At 44.6% G+C, this 22,926-nt stretch overlaps 1 protein-coding gene across 4 annotated transcripts in view; it reads left to right on the forward strand.

The window, feature by feature from the left end:
• The window catches only part of WT1 (WT1 transcription factor), an 86,037-nt gene that overhangs the window by 26,520 nt on the left and 36,591 nt on the right, over positions 1–22,926 (forward strand). The window contains exons 3-4 of one of the 4 annotated variants that reach the window (XM_035328491.1): positions 18,881–18,948; positions 22,093–22,230. The gene's annotated coding sequence lies outside the window, so the exon portion shown is untranslated. Of the gene's footprint in view, positions 1–18,880; positions 18,949–19,928; positions 19,934–22,092; positions 22,231–22,289; positions 22,566–22,926 lie in introns of those variants that run through there. The other 3 variants (XM_035328492.1, XM_035328489.1, XM_035328496.1) reach the window with 3 other exon arrangements.

A 22,926-nucleotide genomic window follows, 5' to 3' on the forward strand; every position in this document is an offset into this window, starting at 1 on the left:
TAGAAGCACATTTTGGCCACAGGAAGGAGCATTAGAAAAGCCAACTCTTTGCGATGCTTTGGAGAGATGGAAAAACATATAGCAGCATAAAGACTCAAGAAGGCTTTTTGTCTGATCGTTGTTGACCCTAGTAAATCTTATAAAGATCTTTTATTGTTATTATTATAATTTTATGACCATATGTAGTGATTTTACGTTTCTTTATAATGATGATTATTATATACTTTTCTATTGAAGGGACTAGAAAACAAGTTATGTAAAGGGTGGCTGAAGGAATTGTGGTTGTTTAGTCCTGAGAAAAGGAGTCTTTAGGGGACACCTCATTGCTCTCTACAGCTAAGGAAAGGAGGTTGCAGTGAAATGGGTGTTGATCCCTTTTCTCAGGTGACAAACAATAGCCTGCAAGGCAACAGCCTTAAGTTGTGCCAGGTGAGGTTTACATTAAGTGCCAGGAAGAATTTCTTCACAGAAAGGAAGGTTAGCCATAGGAACAGGCTGCCCAGGGAAGTGGTAGAGTTGCTATTCCTGGAGGCATTTGAGGGATGTCTGGATGTGGGGATGTGGCACTTAGGGATGTACTTTAGTGGTGGACTTGGTAGTGTTAGGTGATGCTTGGATTTGCTGATTTTATGGGTCTTTTCCAGCCTAAATGATTGTATGATAACTACAAGAACATACATATGGTAATTTCCATTGCCTGACAAAAGGAAATTATCTGTAAGTTACACCAGACTGTGGTAGGAACTGAAGAGAACTCGAGATGGATCAAGTTGCATGTCAGCTATGCCCAGTGTTTTCCAGCTTGTACAGCCAGAAAAAAAAAAAAAAAAAAAAAAAAAAGAAGAAGAAAAAAGTGCCTGTTTAATTTTTCTCCTCTATGATGCTAGAAGACTTTTAAAGAATCTTTAATTTCCATTCTTTCATGCCAAGTAGTAGTATGTAGTAGTATTTCATGAAGGGCAAACACTTCTGTACAGATTGTAGCAAAGCTTGTGATGAATGTAAATGGAAAAACCCACATTCTTGCTGCCTGCTGGAATGCACAGCTGCATTCCCAGAAGAGCCAGCCAGTCCAAAAACCTTCTACTGTCTTTTCTTCTTTGTTTAGCCTTGGGTTAGGTGACTACTTTTTGTTTGTTTGCTTGTTTGTTAATGTCATTTGCAAGACCACTTCATGTTTATCATGAAACACCTATCTGCAGTCATGCATGTATGTGCTGTTTGGAGGAAACTATTCCTTCCTGGCACTGGCAGACAAGAAAACAGCATTTCCTCCGTACCTTAGATTCCTCAACACACACAGGTAGCTCCATGCTAAGTGTAATGTGGTATCCATCACCTGCACAGTACGCTCAAGTTGGAGCTTGTATTTTGCTGAGTCTGATATAAACATTGTTTTCCTGGACCATCGCAATAGCTATGATGCAGTATCAAATCCTCAGACAGACCGTTGAGTTTACAGCTACCAGAACAATCTTACTGGGACAGCAGTGGGACAGCACGTAGCTGACATGCACTGCTTGATATTAGTGTGGAGGCAGGGGCAGAGGGTCGGCATGGTGGACTGAAGGGACAAAGAAACTTAATATTTGTAAAAGAAGATTTAGAGCACGACTGAATGCAACACAATGACTACAGGCTACATTCAGCTGATGACATCTAGCACAGAATAAGGACCAAAATCCCAGGGTCATTCAGCTGTAGGATTGCACCCAGTGACTCCTGGCTCGTGTTCAGGCAGTTGCTACTGTATGCATAAGTCAGTGTTGTTGACGGAGCTGTAGAATTTAGCTCTGTATCTTCTACCAGTACTCTTCTTGAAATGATTCGTAAAACTAGAGTTAGGGTATGTTAAAGTATTTTATTGTACCTGTCATATTTTTCCCGTTAAGCAGATAAAAAGCTCATTCTTTTCAAACTAAAAGGACTGCAGACAGAAAAAGAAATCCATATTCTAGTGCACTGCACTGTCAGCCACAGAATTGTATTTTTCAGTTACATTGTTTAAGTCACAGAGAAACACATATTTATCTAAAGTAAGGTAATTTTATAGATCTATAAAACCTGCATTTTCTCTCATGTTCCTCTCCCTACAATTTTAGACATTCAGAAAAAAAAAAAACTAAAACTGTAAAATAAATCTTCAAATGCTGCAGAAGGCTGAGCACAGCTTTTACTACATACCTCTGCAATTAGAACTAATTTACTGCCCTGTGAGATGGGGGGAAGTGTGCAACGTACTTTTTGGATAAATATACCTCAGTAAGAAAAGCATAGCTGCTCTGTAAAAGTTATCTGCTTGTATTCAGCAAGTATCAGGGTCATTCTTGCAGCTACATACCGCAGAGCGTTAATTAATGGGGCTGCAGCTGGTGGTACCACTTTGGCTGCTTCAGCCCAGCCTCTCATTCCATATTTCTCAGGTTCGTATGACCAGTCTTGGACCACATCCCATCACTTTTTCCCCCCAAAGTACAAAAAGTACTTAAGTCTCTACTGGAAAACTGCCAGGCTTTCATAAAAAGAACAGAGCTGTTGTTTCTTTGCTATTTTTATCTTCTCTGCCAGAAAAGACACCATGTTATATTGGCAGTTGTATATTTAAAATTGCCTTTTATGTTGAGCTTCTCAGACCAAACCTCAGGCTTTCTACAACCAGTGGATGTCCAGCATGTTGCAGACTGTAAAGATGCTCTGTAAATCTTGGGAGACTGGATTACTTTATGCAATGATTCCCTGCAATGCTCAGAGTTTCCTAAACATCAGGAGGCACACTAGTTTGAAAAAGACTTGGTAGGGCAGGTGTAAAGAAAAGAGCATGTGAATCCGTGGTAAAAAGCTGGCTCCACTTACGACACCTTTTGCAGCAGGAGGATGCACATGTGACTAGATTTGGGTTGATGGCAAAATTTCCAGACCTCACTTGGAACCAGGATCTCATGGGCTGAGGAACTGGGCTGGGTGCAGAGCAGTTCTGTTGTCCTGTGGTTTGTGAGAAGGAGCATCCTGCCATGAAAGCCTAGTCACTTCATCACCACTGTGTAGGCTTTTATTCCTTGGGAGTTCTTGAGACACAAACAGGAAGGAATGAGTCTGCCTTCATCACTTTAAGTCTCTTTGGCCATTTACTCTTAATTTAAAGGAGTTTGACTTTTAGGAGAAAAAACAAAGCCATAAGGAAATGAAACTCAGAAGTAAAACAAAATCCCTTTCCCTCTTTCCCAACACCTGTCTCATGACCCAGATATGGCCAACCACCATCACTGGCCCACGTACAGTTATGGGATGCAGTTTGTCATCTGGAGAAGGTCACGGACCTGGAGGTGAGGTGGAGTGAGTGGAAAGTAAAACCAGTATTCCAGCTATCTGACAGGGAAGGGACCGTAGTGCTGAATGTCCCTACAAGAGGCTTTGTGGTTCAGCCTGCAGAACTGCTGTGGAGGATTATGCTAGTAAGTCCTGAACAACATTAGACATCCTTGAAAGTAGTTTTAGTATATACAGTTGTCATTATCAATCATCGTATCAAAGTGAAACAGCATATCTTAATATGTCAGACCCATACTTCAGAAGGGTGTATGTACTGGGATTAAGAAATGGGACATGAAGTGGCATGCAGCAATTTTTAGTTTCCCCATTCTGGTAATTTTACGTGTTTACACTGATTCTTCTTGTGTCCCACTTTGTGCCTTTCTTCTTTTCTTTGAATGATTATAAAACATTTATAGCCTGTGAAAGACAAATGGTTTTGCCATAAATATAGCAGATTTTTTTAAACAAACAAGTTCACTGCCAGAAGCATTTAAAATTAAAATTTTAAGCAAACTGCAAAATTCCAAAATACTTACTTTACCAATACTTTTCATTCTCATGAATTATCATGTAAGATACTACTTTGGAATACAAGAGGTAAGATTTCATTGCCAAAATACATTCTGTTTCTATAAGGGCTCGCTCTTGTATTTAGCTTTGAATGAATGAATAATATGACTAGCCTCTTCTGTAATTGCTACAGGCCTAATTTGGGATGTGCAAAAGAGCTTGCCAGGTTATGACTTTCTGCAGGTTATTATCAATCCAGATATGGTCTTCAGCCCCAAACCACCTTGGACATAACTGTATTTAACTGCACAGCACCCCAGTGGTTTTATTCTGCTTAAAAAGAAAACTATATTATTCTCATTCAAAAAATAGAACAGAGTCAAAGTTAGTGTTCCCAGGCATTTGCCGACAGCCCATTCCCTGTACAACAATAATTTCAGAGACCATTTGGATCCCCTGGAACCATGCATTTAAAGCGTGTCATTGAGGTGTTGTTTTAAGGCTCACTACTATAGATGTAACTTCTTGATTCAAACACCTGAACTTTGCCTCTGCCAGCCAGTTTGTGCATGCAAATATAGCAGTGGCCTTGGCTGCGGTGAGCTCTCCGAGAGGGCCCAGGATTTTTCACAGAGGCATGCCAGCAGCAGACTCTCCAGTTGAGCTTTTGATAAGGAGGTGCAAGACTGGCAGATTAGGAGGCATATGAATGAACAATGAACTTATGCCCTGGAATGTATTTCTACTGTTATGTACCAATTTGTTGCTTAGTGTCTTTTAAATACCTATCTGCACACACATAGAAACGTCTGAAAACCAAGACCAACAGTCACTGGAATAGAGATGGTGAAAGGTTTCATGAAAGATGTCCTAACACAGGCAACACAGTCTGCTCTACAGTGCCAAGTGGAGAAAAGTGTGAGCACACTTGTTCTCCAGTGCTTTAAATAATCATATATTTTTCTTCTGCATTCTCTTAGCTCCTCAAAATCCTTATAACAACAGTTTTTAAGGTCACTTTCATTGTTCAGTGTCTACTGAATAAAAAATGCTTTGGAGGCAAATTCCTGCTTTATTGACATAATTACAGATGAAATAACTTTCGTACTTAAAAAAGACTCCATTATCTTTGAGACACATGCTGAATAGCATATAGCTAGTGATTCCTCTCCTAAATGGAGAATGAGTTTTCTGGGAACTTGCAAAAACACCTGTTAAGTAGCACAGGCCTTAGGCCTTCTTTGCAAAGTGTAGTAACTGCAAGGCAGTTTGCGATGCCCTGAAGAGGATTAGCGACAAGAGAGTTATCTTTAAGTTCTTACATGCTGCTTTAAATCTTTTACTGGGAACACACTATAAGGAAACAACTTTTTCAGCTCTTAGCTACATGCAGAGCACACCGTGGCATTTTCATTCATACGCTCCGTGCTAGGTTCTGTTAACACAAAATTTGGTACTCAGAGTTGAGATCTATTTGTCGATCTAACCCAGCTAATGCAACACCCTGGACAGCCTGCCTTCCCTGCTTACAAGCGCTGAGTGAAGCGGTACTTGAGGGAGCTTGCAGGCTTCATGCTTGACTGAGCAATAATTTATGGCTTTTGACTGAGGTCATTGCTTCGCACACAGGGATGACCAGTCTGATGGATTAAGGACTCGAGCAACTCAAGGACCTTTAACATTTGTAACCAATCATAATCTGGCTGGCAATGACCACAACTACAACAAAAAAGACACATATTCTTGTTTGGAACTATTTTAAACTAGTCTGGCTTTGTTTTCTTCTTGGAGACCTATGGCTGCCATTAGATACTCTTTGATTTGGTTCCAAGGATGGGTCAAAGTCACATTTTTCTTTGATAAACCTATTTTGGTTCCCTCATTGATGTATGCTGATGAAAGCTGCACGTTTCTTTTCAGTCTGCTATTACATTACCACATCAAGGAGAGCTTGAGGGGCCAGCTCTCCAGAGCAGGAACGAGGGGATTTCATGGTGTCGGGGAGAGCATATGCACTGTGCTTCTTCACTATCTGCCGGAGCAGTGGATCCCAGTTATCAGCACCTCAGACATCACCCATTCATTTACACCTGCACAGTGGGCATAAGGCAGAGTGTTTCAGTACAGGCATTAGTAAGGTTTTCTCTGCTGAAGAAGAGGGTGTGAACCCTTAGATAAAATACGTTTTCCTAGATTAACGCATGGTTGTACGTTGTCACCCCTGTACCGCTGAGCAGTTGGTAGCACTGGTCTGAGAAACATGGACCTGCTCTCCCCCTGGAGGGTTTGTGCAGACAGCTCCTCCCCACTTCCATAAAACGCTCCTTTGGAAGAGATGTTCTCAGTTTTAGCATTTTGTATCTCTTGGAGATGCCCTGGATCCCTCCCTCTCAGTAATGTCCCTTTATTTTGTCTCACTATTTTATTTGGATTATAGAATGTTTTGTAATATTTGTATTATTGCATATTGCAATGTAAACTGCAGAACTTTCCCCTAGGCAGGGCTGGGAGAGAAGCTCTGATTATGGGAAACTGGATGCGTTGTTCAGATCTTTAGAAAGTGAACACAGTTCAGGAATAAAATAATCATACTAACTGCAATGCTCTGCAGGGCTGATACCAATGTCAGTGGCAATGTGCTGCTAAGTGACTTTGTTGTTGTACCTCTTGCTGTAAGGAGGTGCTTTGAAAGCTGGCTTTTCTATGCCAGAAGTTTCTTGCTGTATTGCATAGCTGAGAAGGATATATTTTTCTGATGTGTAGGCAGCTCAAACAACAGCAGTAAGAATTAATAGTTATAATAATACTTAGAATAAAAGAATAATTACTCAGTTCTTACATAGCACTTTTCATCCACTGTAGTGAAATGGCATCTCTTGCACAGCAAAGTCCCATTTTATTAGGGCAGTCTTGTTTTGAAGGTGGTGATTTTTTTTCCTATGGTACTTCACAATCCCAGAAACTTATACAGAGGATATTGGTATGTCTTGGAGGGGTTCATTTTCTCTGCTACATTTTAAGTAACTAAGATACAGATTGAAAATAAATTTCCCAGACAATGGTCCTCTCGTTTGTTGTTTTGTTATTGTTTTATTCTGCGACAGTGCCTTGGAGCCACAGTGCTGGCTCCATCCCCAGCAACAGGTGCTGTATAAATGTAGAAAAAGGTGGTCCTTGCCTCAAAAAGAGAGCAAATATTTTTGTGGCATGCAGAGGAAAACAGATACCAGGAAGGCTGTTGTTTCCCTCAGAGTAGCTCCTGAGCAAGAACTCAGCAGCAGAGTGAACTTGCACAATGAACGCATTCTTTCCTGAGAAGATCCTCTAGCTCAGAAATGTTTGTGCAATGCTTCTGAGCTAAAATCTGTGCTGGGAGCGTCAGCATGTGCCTTGAGCACTTTTGGGCTCAAACACGTCCACTTGATAGAACTAAGAACTCTCCTCCCACAGTATCCTAGATGATCATCTTACAAAGCACACATCCTCCTTTTCACATGTGGACGTAAGAACTGAGTTCTGTGTGACTATGGTCATGCAATAAGTCACTGGAAGAGTTGGGACTAGGACCTACTGCCTTGTAACCTAGTCACCTCTGCCTTGTTCACAGAAGGGTGGGGATGAAATGAGTTGTCTTCAGACTGCCAGAAATGTCAGCAGACATCCAGAGATCTCCAAACCTAAAGCGTCTCCAACGCCTTCTCATGAGTCCAGGGCCTCTTCCCCTCTGCACAGCTGCCAAAACCTCTAGCTTCCTTTCACTGACAGATTCACCAGTGCAGCTGTGTATTTTCAATGAGTAGCACAAGGAAAAATTGGGGGTGGAATATAATTACATTTTTAAAACCCACAGGAAAGTTTCTGGTTTGTACATATTAGTCACTGAAGTTCAATTAAAGCTTTATTTCTGGAGAAGTTACCTGATGCTACCACAGATGATGCAGAGGTGGTCTTTGCCGTGGATTACACTAGCGTAAACACTGTCACTCACATCCTAATTTGAACCAGTAAGAAAACTAAGGTGACACTCGTGGAAGGATTTGTGTCAGAAGCTGGTTAGGTCTCAAGAACCTCTGGTTGGTTACTGTTGCTGTGCAGAGAGCCATGGCAGTGCTCCTTTCCAGGAAGCACAGCAATAATCATCCTTCATTGAAAGTGAGAGCTACTGATCTGATAGACACTAGAATTCATTCAGGAGTGGACGGTACCATAACAGAGCTGGTGTCACAGGGCTTGGCACATGGGAAAAACTGAAAACGGAGAGTAAGACTGAGTATTTCTTTGTAAGGCCATGTATTCTAGAGTGACCTGTGCACTTTTATATCATCAGTTTTTGACAGAGCAAGGAATTGATATATAGCTCACAAATACATCTGTCTGGAGTGGTTTTTGTCAGTTGGGCTTTTTTTTTCCTGGCCTTCTTTTGAGTATGTCACAGGACAACTTTTTATGGGGTCCTTTATAGGAAATGAAAGAGAATCGGTTTACATCCTGCTTAGAAAAAATGACCTCAAACAACTTCTTCAAAGTTCATCACGTTTCCCTAAGCACAAGTAAAAGCCCAGATAGTTAAATCGATCCCAACTAATTCAACATTTGGTAAACTCTGTCCTTAGTCACACGTTCTACTATTCCCGTGTAGAATAAAAGGATGGTTTATAGGGGACGATGGTGTAGATGAAAAGAAGCAGAAAATATCCTCCTTTGGAAGGATATAAGCTCTTCTCTGGAGCATTTAGAAAAACTTGATGTTGCTGCACTTCTAGACTGATGTCATTATGCATCTTTTCCTTCCCGCCTCAGTGCTCTCAGTTCAGTTCAGCTGGCTGAGATAGATCACATCTTCTCCCTGCATAAGCCTCCACAAGTGACTGGAAGCAGGACCTGAAAGGCCAGCAAATAAAGGATTTGCAAGCCCAATATGTGTGAATAACTCCTTTTTCTAGTTTTCTTGGCTGAAGTGAAAAACTGAGAAACAAATTGTTCTGGGACAGTGTAACGAATGAATCCTGGCTTCCTGGATTTGAATCCTTGCCACTGAGCTCTTTGCCCACTCCTCTAACCCCTGCTCCCTACTCTCCTGTGATTCCCTCCCCTCCCACTACTTTCCCTTCCCTTTCTGCTCCCCAGGTAAGGGCTGGGCAATGGCAGCACACATTGTAGTCAGTCCTGAGTTGTGACTGGCCAGGGTGGGGCCAAACAATACAAATAGCTGCTGTGCTCACACTGCACTACTTCTTTTGGTGGAGGCACCGGTTTAAGTCCCTTTGTTTCTGTTGGGCTGCCAATTTTCCTGAAGCTTGTGTGCACTTAGCATTGCTGGTGATGTCACGTCTCTGCAGTTTGTCTGAGACAGATCTGAGGTTGAGAATTTATCTGAGACAGATGGACTGGCAATGCAATCACAGAAGTCATGTTCCCTAATGTAACTTGCCTTCAAATGCTTTGCTGGAACAGAGATAAAATATTTTTATTTTGCTTTCCAAGACTTGTTAACTGCTTGTGTAAAACTAAACAAACAGGTATGTGAAATGATACTTTAAATGTTTTAGTGCTTTTCTGACAGTTTATACCTATGTTGTTTTGTAAAAGTAGCAGTGGATTTATTTCTTTGCCAAGCATGGCAAAGCTAGTCCTGCCCAGTTTATATTGACTTCACAGAATTTTTGCAATCATGATGCTATTCCTTTGATATCCCTCTTCTTTCCATCCGCATTTGGCACACAGCCCAAATGTTCTGTCTTGGTGGAAGAAATATATACCTTTGAGATTTTGTTGACTTCTTAAAAGTTTATAGTATTAGTCCAAGGGTGTTTTTCTCCTCACCTTAGCATGGTTTCAGGTACAGCTGTAAGGGAGCTTTAATATTAATACAAAACATCAAAAATCATAAGAGAAATGGCTAAGTACACATAGAGCATTAATAAACCATAACCTTTTGAAATGATGAGTCATAGTGTGCCATTTCCTTAAACAACGATCATGGTTCAGTTTGGGCTTTTTTCCTGACAGATAGACAAGAACACCAGTATGGAGTCTTCTGGCATGTATTGCCCTGTCATAGCTAATAATAAAGGCATTTTGTTTTCTTCTTTGTGAGCAAAGCAGCCAACAACATTAATAGGTTGTACATCCTCATCAGAAGGCACAGCTCTTAAACGCATAAATATCTCATTCACTAGATCCAGTTTCTCTGAAATTCACTCTGAGAATGAATGAGTGGAAATTCAGGCCACTGTTTCTTAGTACCAGCTGTTAAGTTGTAAAGAATTGATATTTTCTAATAATCAGTTTTCTTCTGCTGCCGTTCTGTATTTGTACTGCTGAAGCACCTAGGAACCCTGGTGACAGACAGTACCATACTGTCCTAAGCACTGTATAAACACAGAACAGAGATGAGATTCCTGCTTTTAAGGATTATGAATTCCCATAAAGTGAAATTAGTGCTCTTAAGAAGATCGGTAATGACATTATCAGCTATTAATCTGTTCAGTAAATTACATGTCTTCTTTTCATGTCTTCATTTCCACATCTCATTCAGAAACATTTTCCTCCTGTGTGTAACTATTATTTTTTGTTCTTCTGTAACTCATTTCATGCATTGCGTGAAATAATCTAAGAGAAGCTTTAATTGCATTGAACTCTGTGATCACTCCATGCTACAGGTGAGCTTTAGTGCATTATTCTTTGCAACATGGGAGTTGGAGAGATGATTAAGACAGGGAAGAAATGCTCACTAAACCTCAGGGAAAATATAAATGCCTCAGAACATGGGAGAGAGCGAGAAAGAGGTAGGTTAATAACTGTTCAAATCCAGCCTTGGTGGTATTACAAGTGTCGTTATCACACTGCTGGCTGCTTGATGTCTGGTAAAATTTGTTCTCAGGGTAGTTCTTGGTCACAGGAATAGCCAAACTTGATGCTATTGGCCAAATTTGTTGCCATGGCTATGCAGAGCAAACATCTCCTGTGCCCCCTGGACAGGAAGCAGGCATAACACAAAGGTAGCTAATTTACTGCTCTGAATAGAAATAGGTTGAATAGAAAGCTTTGGTCAGCAAGGATACTAACCCAGTTCCAGTGATTAAGCATCCCCATATAGAGAAGTGCTGTTATGGCTGTTAAAGCACATGCACAGCTATGCGTGTACTTTCTTGATTACAGATATCAAGCTCATTTGAGCTTTCTGTTCAGAGATTTGGCAAAGAAGAGACAATGTTGTTTGCAATGGAAATGAAACAAATCATTTCTATGCATCCTTTGTCCGCCTTTGTGAATGCATAGAGGGTGCCTGGGGAAAATGCATAGCATTTTTATCTACCTGCTCAGCTCTGCCAGTGGTGGTGAAATTCCAGAATGAAAGCACCAGAGAGGGTTTCGGTGTGGCATTGTCTTGTCCAGCTGAGGGAAGGCTAAACGCTCATCTGCTTGTTGCCACTGTGCTGCTAATCGTGAAAGGAGCTGGTGATACAAATCTGATGGGTGTGCCACAGCACTGGGCGAGCTGGGCTGCTACTTCTAAAGGAAGGAGAGTGGGAGGGAAAAGAAACACCAGAACACATGTGGAAAGCCAGAGCAACTGATGAGAGGCAGGTGAGCTGGCTGGTAAGCTCACTGGGAAGGACAGAGGACCACTGTCCTTTAGGGAGGTTGTCGTCTTCTCCCAGCTATAGTGACAGTCCCTGCATCTCCAGTTCCTCCACTGGCTGCAAGAGCAACTCTGGTAGGCAAAAAGGAAGCGGAGGAACTGGGATAATTTTGATGTTTTGGTTAGGCCACCTGCCTTGGCAGCATCCTTTTGGGCCTGTGCCTAGAGGGAGCTGTACACAGCCGTTGGTGCTCACAGCAGTTAAGCAGATAGCAAAAAGCTGTGCACCCAGTTCACAAGTGCAAAACCGACTCTGTCACCTGGCAGTGGTGTATGTTCTGTCTGCAAACTACACAAAATACATTCTTAATGAACTTTTTCAGTTATAAAGGCCATTTAAATGACATATGACTTTCAAAACAAAGTATTCAACAGGGGCTATATATCTCTCCCCACTCCTATGTTTGCTTTTCCTGCTTTGGCATGTGACATTAATGTCTGTCATTGCACATCTCAACCTTTGTAGCTTCCTCACGGGAAACACAGATTAGAGTGTTTAAGCTTTGTAATTTGGCATTGCTGGCATTTTTTGTTCATCATAAGCGTCTTCAATGATACTAATGATATTTAGCAAGTTATGGAGGAAAAATCAAGGATAGAATCCAAATAGCCTTGGTGATCTGAATTGCTCTCTGAATGAACTCTGAATGGGAAGTTTAAATTAAGATAGAGTATCCAGTCTTTCCATTTGTACTAGAAGTGAGACCGTTTGCAGTTATCATTTGAGAGAAATATAATGTCAAAACAAGTTTTTGGTTTTGTTCAGAGAGGGTATGATAAAAGGGAGAGGTATTGATAAAAAATGCATTCTATTTGTTTCCAATTTATGGAGTTATATTAATTTCCAAGACCAAAACTGCTGTCTTTTTATTTTTACGGTCTTTGTTTGAACTAAGATCCACATTCATTGTTACTGAGCTTTAATAATCTAAGGGTCACTTGAAGGGCTTTTGTTTGAGAGACCTTTCAAGCCAAGCCAAGGCAGCAGTTTAGAGAATGTTTCTTGTTTGTAGACAAAAATATATTAAAACAACCAAGGGAGCTATTACTCTTCCACATAATTATTTTTAATGTCTCATTGGACATGTATGAAATGCCTTTCAGTTCCTGTGGGAGAATTACTTTTTTGTTTTTACTTTTTGCAGCATGGCTTTTGTTAAAGTTCTATGCTGCTTTTCCATTGAGCAACATTCACCCCAAAAGACTTTATAAACAGGAACAGTATCTCTAGGAATACGCTTCTGATATAACCCACAAGGTACTTAAAGATTTGCCAGTTGTCCCGGGCCCCGATACCTTGCATGCCTACTGCCACCTATTTTTTTCTGGACATAATCAGGAAAGAATGTGAATCTGGTTCACGGTGGGAACAGCCCTGGAACAGCTGAGAGTCCAGGACCACATTAGGTGAGGCAGAGCCAGAAGCTACCCCGGCCGCTGTTCAAGGTAGGGGAAAGGGGAGAAGGGCTAAGACTCCCTTCACTGCTGTTCCTCTGGTAAATGCATGCCAGATAATCAGAGCAATTTTGTGTCCTTGGCATGAAAATTATCTACAAATGTGCTGTTGTGTAGCGTTTTCCAGTTACCTAGGAAAGACTGAAAAGGAATGCATCCTTCTCTTTTATAACAAGAACAAACTGAGGGGAGGAGAACAAATACAGAAATTGGATGAAGAGGGAAAGAATAGCACCAGGGAAAGTCAGGAACCATCCTGTAGGAACATGTTTCTAATACAAATATTTGGGCTCTGCTTGTGACATGCATGTTATGTGCCACTTTGCTGCATGGAGGTGCAGGTTAGCAGGTAGCTGCAGGTGCTTCACTTAGACATTTCCTTCCTGAACTGAGGGTTCACGATCCTTTAAATCTGCTGGTTGCCTGAGATGCCCTTTCCATTTTGAAAGATGCCCAGATACATATGTTTCATATGCCCAGATACATATGATTCATATGTTCTGATGCTTTGTGCATGAGTTGCTCAAAAATAAGTGATTTAATTGGGCAAAAAGTTGTCTTTACACGAACTTCACTATCTTGGAACTTGTGTCTCTAGAATCTGCTCAGGAGTTCCCTCAGGTCACACAGCAGTTGTCTTGACTCTGTGGCCATCTTTCTTCTCCCAGGCATGGTGGAAGTTTCACTGACCCCAAATGGACCATGCTGTTAGAGCGCTTCTAGCACACGCTTTGGGCAAGGCCCCAGAAGGCTTGAGGGCTCGCTCTAAACCTGAAACCTGACATGGGTTAAAAAAGAAGTTATGGTTTACCTGTGTGTGTTGCACACAAGTCATTTAACATGTAGTGCATGTAGCAGAACCAGGAACCTGTCTCTTATCTCTTTCATCAGGGCTGATGTGTCTTCTGTCAATTTACCTGTCTCTTCTGCTGTAAAAGGAAAATCAAACCCTGAGGTTGGGGTAATATATGTATGATAATGTAGCTCTGTCAGTTTGAGTGCCTTTCACAAACATACACCACTATCCACTGATAGTGGATAGTCATAAAGCTGATAAAGCTTAGCAAAAATGGGAGAATATATAAAAGGTATCTAGATAACTGGCCTTCCTGACTGGACTTAAACCCAGTTTCAAATATATAGTGCTCCCAGGTTTTGATTAGATAAATTACCATGTTCACCACCTTCAGATCACTAAACTTGAAGTCTTTCAACCTCTGAGCTTATTAAATAGTAGATTATGTAGGTAAAGTATAATTTGTACTGTGGTCTGGTTTGTAGAATGACCCTGCCTTTTTCATGGATAAGAACCACACCTTTGTGGCAGTGATAGGCTGTGGAAGCCTTTGTTCAAAGTGACATGATAATAGAAGGAAAATTCTGTAATTGCCTAACACAGTGATTCATATGTTCTGATGCTTTGTGCATGAGTTGCTCAAAAATAAGTGATTTAATTGGGCAAAAAGTTGTCTTTACACGAACTTCACTATCTTGGAACTTGTGTCTCTAGAATCTGTTATAAGATTATAAGGATAATATGCAGTATCTTACTGCTGGCACAGAGTGAGAAAGCTTATAAAATATTTTGTACATAAAGATTGCTACAAATATGTGCTTAATGACACATTCCTTGAGACAGGCGCCATAAAGCAGATCAGGGAATTTTTTGAAGACTCCATTAGTTGATGGCTGCCTGTGAAGTTGATCTTGCAATGTCACCCAAAGTTCCCTATCCTTATTTGACAATTTTATGGCTTTGGTTTCGCACTCAGTTATTCAAGGTGTTTTAGTCATTGTTTTTTTTTTTTTTTTTTTTTTTTTTCAGCCTTACATTTAGAGATTGCCAAATATAGTTATTTGCAGAATATTTCATTCAACATGGAGTGCCTCTGTTCTGGAGAGGTGCTGTTGGATAGAGCTCAGAGGAGGACAGCAGGAAAAATGAAAAGGACTAAATACGTGCAGCCTGAATAAGCAATAGGAAAAGCTAGAATGAAAGGACATAATGGTCTATATGGGACTGAAATATGTAAGCATGAGAGAGAGAGAGAGAAGAATTATGTCGCATTTGGCAGGAGGATGTAATGAGTAATAGACGGAATGATGAAGGGGAAATAAAATTGGCTGAATGAAGAAAAGCTTCCTGACCACGAGATCTTGTTTGATTACTGAAGTTTCCCAGGGGACTTCTATGATTTGGGAAAAGTTATACAAGACTATTCAAAGCCTCGCAGTGCTTCACAAAGCATAGCTCTGTAGTCACCTAATAACTTGGCATCCAGGATAGGATAGTGCTTCCCATCTTTTAACTGTGTTTGAGGTTCTTTGGATTCCTTGCATTTGCTAGGCAGTTCTCATCCCTTGTGTACTGGCTCGCCTATGGCTTCTCTTTTGGTTAAGATTACTAACTAATATTACAGTTCATGAAGAAATCCTGTCTCCTGTGAACTTGTGCATGCAGATGTGTGTACTGTGGCTGTGGGAATGATCCTATTCCTTTGATGCAAAGTGCAGGAGATGACAAGGTTAGATTCAGCTGTCTGAAGGGACATGATCTCTGGAGATGCATTAGGTGGCAATTGCATATGCCCTCGTGTATGTACTCATAAATCTGGGCCCAAACCTTCACAATACCTGGGTGGATATTATTGATAGATGGTGTTGGAGTGGAGCATATTGGAAGTATGAAATATTCTGAAACCCTTATTTGACTGGAGAGTTGTTAATGTTTAAACAGAGTCTAATATTACAAGTAAAATTATTCAAGAACTTACACAACTTACTCAAGAGCTTCCACTCCCTGATGAAGAATATGTAGCTATTAAAAGGGTGTTCATGTCACCCATAGAATTATTTCAGTACAGATCTGGTGTCTTGGATAAGGCTGGCTCCAACAGTTCCTCTGAGAGGAGTTTATTTGATGAAAAATTAAGCGTGTTTTTAGCTGATATCCAACCAATTTGCTGAACTTATTTTGACTTCTGCCCAGAGGTTTTTGGAGTAACTTGATAACTGAGAATCCATTTTGATTTGAACTGGTAAGAGGCAAGCATGTGGAAAAAAAAAAAAAAAAAAAAAACACAGGTAGTGAAGACCACATGGCTTCCATGAATCGGGAAGCTCAGTTCATTGAGTTAGAAAAATGGGCTTACAGACTGTTTTCCTGGTAGATCTCTTTTGGTTGGCCTTTCACTGTCCTCGTATTCTAACAGCTGCTCAAAGCAGTAGAACACATCTCCTCAAATAAATGTACATAGAGATTGCAAAGGATGCTGCTGCTCAGGGTGAAGCAATGAGAGAAATATTGCTAAGAATTCGGTTTTGAAACTTTACACAATCTAACATCTGCTGTGCTCCCAAGAGCTAAGCAGTTGGAAATGTGGAAGCCCTGAGTTTTTAAACAAATCACACAAAAATGTTAGGTTTTCATGTAAGTTAATCCACTAATAAATCAAAAAAAAAAATCTTATTATAGGTATACTCCTTTGAATTATCTTCTTATTTGAATGTAATATGTATTATCTCATGGGGGCATGATAAACTCTGTATCAATAAGTACATAACTTGTGCATTCTGAGATATATCTAATGTCCACCAAAGAAAAAATAAATCATTTAGATCTGGAACAGTGATCACAATGGAAGTTTCATTTGCAAAGGATTTATGGAGACTTGAAGTCAGTATTATGTTTTGAATAAATGCACCATTGACTAGTATCAGATTTCCATAGGCTTTATCTTGTTTTTTTTTTTCTAAGCAACTGCTCATAAACTTTTAAGTATCTTGATTAGCTTGATGGTGCTACTTGCAAATCTGTCTGTACAGCTATTAATCTAAGACAGTGCAATCTATAGAAAGGAATCACACTCACTTAGCTGTTCCTTTCACTGATTCATTTAAAAATCATAAATAACAAGTTGACAGGGTTTCTTTGCGCCTTATTTTGTTTCTTTTCAACTAACATGTTAATTATTTCAAGAGGTTTGTTAAGACATCACAAAAGCAGATCTTAGTTCCGATGTGTAATTCATCGAATGCTGTTACGGCGTAATAAGAAGGAAAAACAAGGAAGTCGTAGATATGAGCAATTTAAGAGTCTGTGACTCGATGGCTATGGCACTCTTGGTGAGTTTAGTTCCTGTGTCATAACAGTACTCAGGTGAATTTAGGAGAATCAAAAATCCATAAATCTGAAGGGAAAGGAATCTCTCATGTCTCATAAAAAAGAAAACCGACTTCTAAAGCAAGTTCAACAGAGGGGCTCCCTCCCTCCTCTCCTTTCTTCCTGCACCTCTCCATGCAAGGTTCATCTCTACCTGTCCCTGCATCAGTCTCAGCATGAGTTTTGCGAGACCAGTCTGGGTCCCAGTGAGGTCAGCAGAGGCTGCTGCTGAATAATGAAGGTCACGCGCATGGACCTGAGTCCTGCAGTGGCATGCAGATGAGGACCATACAGACATCTGCACAGCCCAGTTGGGTTGTACTCAGTCCCATTGGGAGTACCAGGCCTTCTGTCACTGCTTGCAGCAGATCTCTCCTGGACTGAGGCACTGGAGTCATGGAGTTCACTGTTCACCCCTGCAGTCAGACCAGACACCACATGCAGCAGTGTTATACACAAGGGAGGGAATGGCCACAAAGCTTTGGTCTTAACAAAAAAATACATTGAATGAGAAGCCTCGAAATAAAGGATTGGGAAAGTTCCTGTTTTGGTTGGAGCTACACTTCTCCTGCCTGTTGCTTCTAGCTGAGATCTTTTCCAGATAAGAAAAAAAAAAAAAAAAAAAAAAAAAAAGAGCTTATTTGCCTTTTTATATATTGCTGCAATCCAGACATATCAGTATGTACAGTCCAGAGAGAGAAAAGAGAGGTGTACCATTATGTATCTGTGGTTAAGTGAAGGACTGGGTATGCTCAGTTAGGAATGAAACTAAAGAGCTGTGCCTTGGCTCCATGGCAAGCAGCTGTGAAGGAGCCGCCTTGATGGGGCTCAGCATGTTGCAGCTGCTCTCCAGCTCCAGCACATACTGCCACCCCCCTCACACATCGAGTCGCTGGCGGATTGCACAGAGCTGTGCTGTGTAGTGCAACAAGCGTATGAGTTTCTTTGCTTACTAAAGGTCTCAAGGCATTCCACAAATACTGCTAGAGGCCCATGGTGTTCTGGCAAAATTGCCATCACCTCTTCTACTTCCCCAGAGGATGCAGAAAGCATTGACTAGAACCCAGGAGCTTTTGTTCCTCATCTGCTTTAGGCATCAGGCACATTATCTTCACTGCTTCTCTTTTGCAGTCAGTGGACATCCATTGGATGACATGGGATGACATCCAAAGAGGATATGCTTGGCTTTCCCCGCTGCGTGGTGCAAGGTATTACACCCTGATGGACTGAAGTCCTTAAGCCCTATTTCAGCGGAACCACTCCTGCCTTAAAGCACACTCAGCCAGGTGCTTATGTACATGAATTCCTCTGAAGTTTGTAGGATTAGAACAAAATCCTGTGAAGAGGATTGAGATCCTCAGCTGAAGTAAAACAGAATAGCCTCACTGGAGCACCACTTGTTTCCCACTGAAGAGGGCTGTTTGAAAGGGTCTCTCTGTGCAGAGGTGCTGCAAAAAAAAGGGAGCTTTGCAAGAGGAAAGCGAGATTTTGACTTTGCTTTGTTATGGTGTAGTTAACAGTGACGTTGAAACATAAAAGCATTCATGGTTAGTAGCTAGCAAAACATGTTCATGTGAAGTCTACTGGAGAAACTGGTAAGGAGCCACCGTGTTCTGCACCCGCTCCATAACGCCTTGCAGGTCGGGGACCGATGGCTGCTCGCAGTGTCAGCTACAGCCTTTGCTCAGCCGCGAGCTCCAGAAAGGCTGCAGTGTGTGTGTGGGCACAGCAAGTTCACTTCGCGTGGCTTCTTTCCCACCACTTTTGAATCTTTAAATGTCTGTTTTGCTTTTCAGGTGTGCACCTGTATTTAAAGCCAGTATTCCAGCAGGATGAGAGTTGTTAGGATCTGTGCACAAAGCAGGTATTGTTTCTGATTTTTCTTCTATATTACTATATTTAGAGTTAAGTAAGCCTTCATAGTGGAATCAGCATTCTACAATCAGGGAGAAATTAATTCCATCGGTCTCAGTCACCTTCATCTATATAATGTGCTAGGTTTGGGATATTTTTTTGTTTATTCCCTCCAAAATTAATCATTTTAATGCCTTCAGAACTACTAGAGATAATGCAAAGACCTAAGTGTATTATCTAGGGGCTTTTTTTTCCATTTTCTTTTTTAAGTACCAAATAGCTATAAGCCTTCCATGTAATAGCTTAACCACTATTTAACAGCTGCTCCACGAGTACACCCCTTGGATATCCGCGACTTTTAAACCGTACGAAAGGCGCCAGCGGTACCTGGCGTCCACGGACTTGTCCTGGGCGCGGGCAGCAGGCGCGGGGACCCTTGGCGGCCCCGTCCCTGCCGCGGGGCTCCCCCCTAGCGGCGCGCTTTCCGCTGCGGCTCCGCGGGAGCCTCAGGCCCCGCTCCCCGCCGCTGAGCCGAGCGCGGTGCCGGGACGCTCCGCAGGTGCGGGGTCAAGCCCGACCCGGCTCGGCTCGGCTCAGCTCGGCTCATCAATTGCACGTGCTCGGGGCCCGCGGCCCGGCTCGGCGCTAATGCGGAACAAATTGAGACACATCCCCTCCGTAATTAGTTCCAGCGCTGCAAAGATTTACGGTAAAATAATGGCCCTTGCCCCGGCCACCCTCCGGCACCGGCTCTCCGCACGGCGGCACCGAGGCCTCCGGGCCGGCGGCGGGGCCCGTAGCGGGACACCCGCCCGCGGGGGGCGCTGCGAGACGGCTCCGGGCGGAACGGGGGCGGCCCCTTCCCTGTCTGGCCCGGCCCGGCCCGGCCCGGCCCGGCCCCGATCCGCTCGGCAGGGGACGGGGAGGCGGCGCGCTCCGGCCTTCCCTCCGCTTACTGGCCTGGATGGGGGGGGAGGCGAGCGGGGCCGGGCGGCGTGCCGCTGCCCCTCCGCTCCGGCGGGGGAGGCTGGGAGCTCCCGGCTCCCCTGGTGCCCGCAGCCCCTGGAGCTCCTGAGGGGCGCAGGATCGGGACCGCGGTGCCGGGTTCCTGCCCCTCTCTCCCAGCCCCTCGGCGCTCCTGGAGATGGTCCGCAGCTTTGTTTCTGCTGCTCTTGGCACTTAAATAATCAAACTGTGATCGGCTCCCTGAGTGAAAGGAGACAGATCCCCCTGTGTGCCGAGAGCGGCTGGAACAGGATTGGAAGCGCTGGGGATTTATCTCTGTTTAAGACAGTCTCCCCCATCTTTTTACCGCGAGGGCATCGTTTGTGGAGGTCAGCAAAGCGCAGTGAGAATTCCCGGCCCACTCACCGGTTAGCGTGGCAGGGAGCTGCTTCAGCGGGGCTCAGCTCCCAGCAGGTTCCCCAGACAGGGTTTCCCGGGATCGAGTGGGGCTCTCCGCAGAATAATCCTCGCCCAAGAAATACCTGTTGTTTGCTTTCGTAGTGTTGGCCTTCGAGAACAGTCGAAGATGAACCCATTTGTCCGGAATTCCCATAGCTATGGAGTAGCGTGCCAAAAAACTCACCCCGATTGCTGCCCGAGATTTGAATCGGGTCGAGTTTGAAGGGGAGAGGGTGCAAAGTCCCTGCCCGCCTGGGTCAGGAGCCGGCAGAGCAGCCGCTGCTGCCTGGCGCTGCCCTCTCCCCGCTCCGTGCTTCGGCTTTGGCACCGAGGCCGGGCTGGGGACGGCCGGGTGTCCGTCCGCGGGAATTCACGCCAGAGGGAGAGCGGGATCGGGGTCGGAGCCTCCGGGAGGACACGGGCGATGTCCCCCGGCCTGTCGGGGCGCCTCGGAGGGGACCGGCCGCCCCCGGGACCTGCCACCGCCAGCGCTCCTGGCACGGGCCGCTGGTGCGTGGCTCCGGCTGGAAAAGTGCCCCTGCTCTGCAACGGGGCGGGAGGTGTTATCCCTCCCGGGTGCGGGATGCAAGGAACCGGCTGCGGGAAGCGTCTCCGGCCGTTTGCCTAAAGTTTCCCGCCCGGCCCGGCGCAGGAGGGTCCGTGCTCCCCTCCTCGGGGTGCCCCGCTCCGTTCCGCCGAGGCTGGCCCGACACATCCCCGGGGCGTGCTCGCCCGTTCCGTGCCGGTCCGCTGCGTGCCTCGGCAGGCTGCCGTGCCCCTGCAGGAGGCAGGTGCCGGTGCCCGGCGCTGTGCCCGGCCGAGCTGGCAAACCTCGAGCCCCCCGGCCGTGCCCTGCTTTCCCCGCTCTCGCTGAGGGCTCTGTCGGGAGCCGCGGGGAGGAAGGATGCGCTGATGGCCAGGGGCGCTTTTTTGTTTCTGCGCTTGGTTGTGTCCGCTGAGGAATGAGAGAGAGGCGACGATGCGGAAGGACTTCGGCTGCTCTTCTTCCTAGGTGGAAGAATGCAGTCCTGAGCCATCAAGAAAACGTTGTTCCTTCCATTCCCGGGAGATTCAGCAAGCTAGGTTATTTCAAGAAAAGAGAAAAGCGCGCTAGGTAGAAAAACGGTCTACTGCAGGAAGGACTTTCTGTTTGTGCTAAGAGAAGTCTAGTTTTCACGTGAAATAAAATACTCTGCTTAGATTGACCAAAGACTTGTATGTGTGTGTGTGTGTATGTATGTATGTACTTCGTCGATTTTAGAGCCGGCAGTTAACGGGATGCCGGTTCTTCACCTTTCCCCGGTCCCCCGGGGGAGCCCGCGGGTGCGGGGCCAGGGGACCAGGGCCGCGGGGAGGGCAGAACAGACACGGGGGGCGGCATAGCGAGCAAAGGGCGCACTGCCCGCCTTACGTGTAGGGTGCAGCTACCGACCCCCTTCTGAGGTTGTTTTAGTTGTGTGTGTACTCGTAAAAAGTAGTGGAGCCTGTAAACTTAGACAGTCTTTAATATTGGCACAGATAATCTACAAATCTTTCGCTGTTGTATTACACGCGAATTTCTGTAACAACAAGGTTTATTGACACATCAAAACAGGTGATTTAAAAGCAATTTGTCTGAAGACGGCTTGTGAAAATTAAAACCGTTTCACCCATAACAAAACCCGACAGTTTTGGTTAAGCAGTTTAAAGAGAAAATGAAATTACACTTGGTTCCTCTAATAACGGGCCGTTTTAATTTATTCTGTTGTAGCATTTACCGTCTGAATTTTAAGACATCGTTTCAAGGTCGGCGATGCTCTGTAAAGACCTTTAGTGCCGCGGGGGAAAGGGAACGTCGCGGCGTAAATTGCCACCGGGAAGACAGCAGACTCGATCCGTGCAGCGGCAGGTAAAAGCTCCGCGCCTCGGGGTTAAGCTTCAGCCTCCCCCTGGAGCCGTGGCAGGGACATTTGAGGTCCGGGGGTGGGGGCTGCGTGCCGCTGCCTGGGCACTGGGCGATCCTCGGGCCCCGCAACGGGCAGCGACGGGAGCGGCACGGCCCGGGGCACGGTGCTGCCGCTCGTCCTCCGCACGCTGCGGTTTGCGAGCGCGCTGCATCGAAATGCAGCCCCGAGGAGCTGCCCCACGCGTGCTGGTAGGAGCTAATCCTTCCCCCAGCGCGGCTGATTATTAACTGGTGGTTTCGAAGGAAGGAGGAGGGCAGGATCCCTCGTCCCGCGTTTGGTGAGAGCGGCTCCCGCGGGGGCGGCGGCGGGCTCGCGTCTGCCCCAGGTACTGGGACGCGCCCGACCGCGGCGGGCACAGCGGCGTCCCGCGGGGGCTGTCTGCCTCGGCAGCCGCTCGGCTTGGGAGGAACGATCGTGGTCCCCCCCCGGCTTCCGGGGCCGTCCCAAAACCTGCCGTGCCGCCTGGGGGGGTAATGGATAAGGTGCCGTCGGGGGCTCTCCCAGCACCGCGGCCGGGATGCGCGCTGTGGAGCTGCTGTCCAGGAGGCTGGGGAGCGAAGTCCGGGTCTTCCCGGGAGCAGTGCCAGGTGAATCTCCCAAAAGCACGTTACTTATGGCACTGCGACCCCTCTCCCCTA

This window comes from Oxyura jamaicensis, chromosome 5 (assembly GCF_011077185.1).
Source record: "Oxyura jamaicensis isolate SHBP4307 breed ruddy duck chromosome 5, BPBGC_Ojam_1.0, whole genome shotgun sequence".
Classification (NCBI taxonomy): Eukaryota; Metazoa; Chordata; class Aves; order Anseriformes; family Anatidae; genus Oxyura; species Oxyura jamaicensis.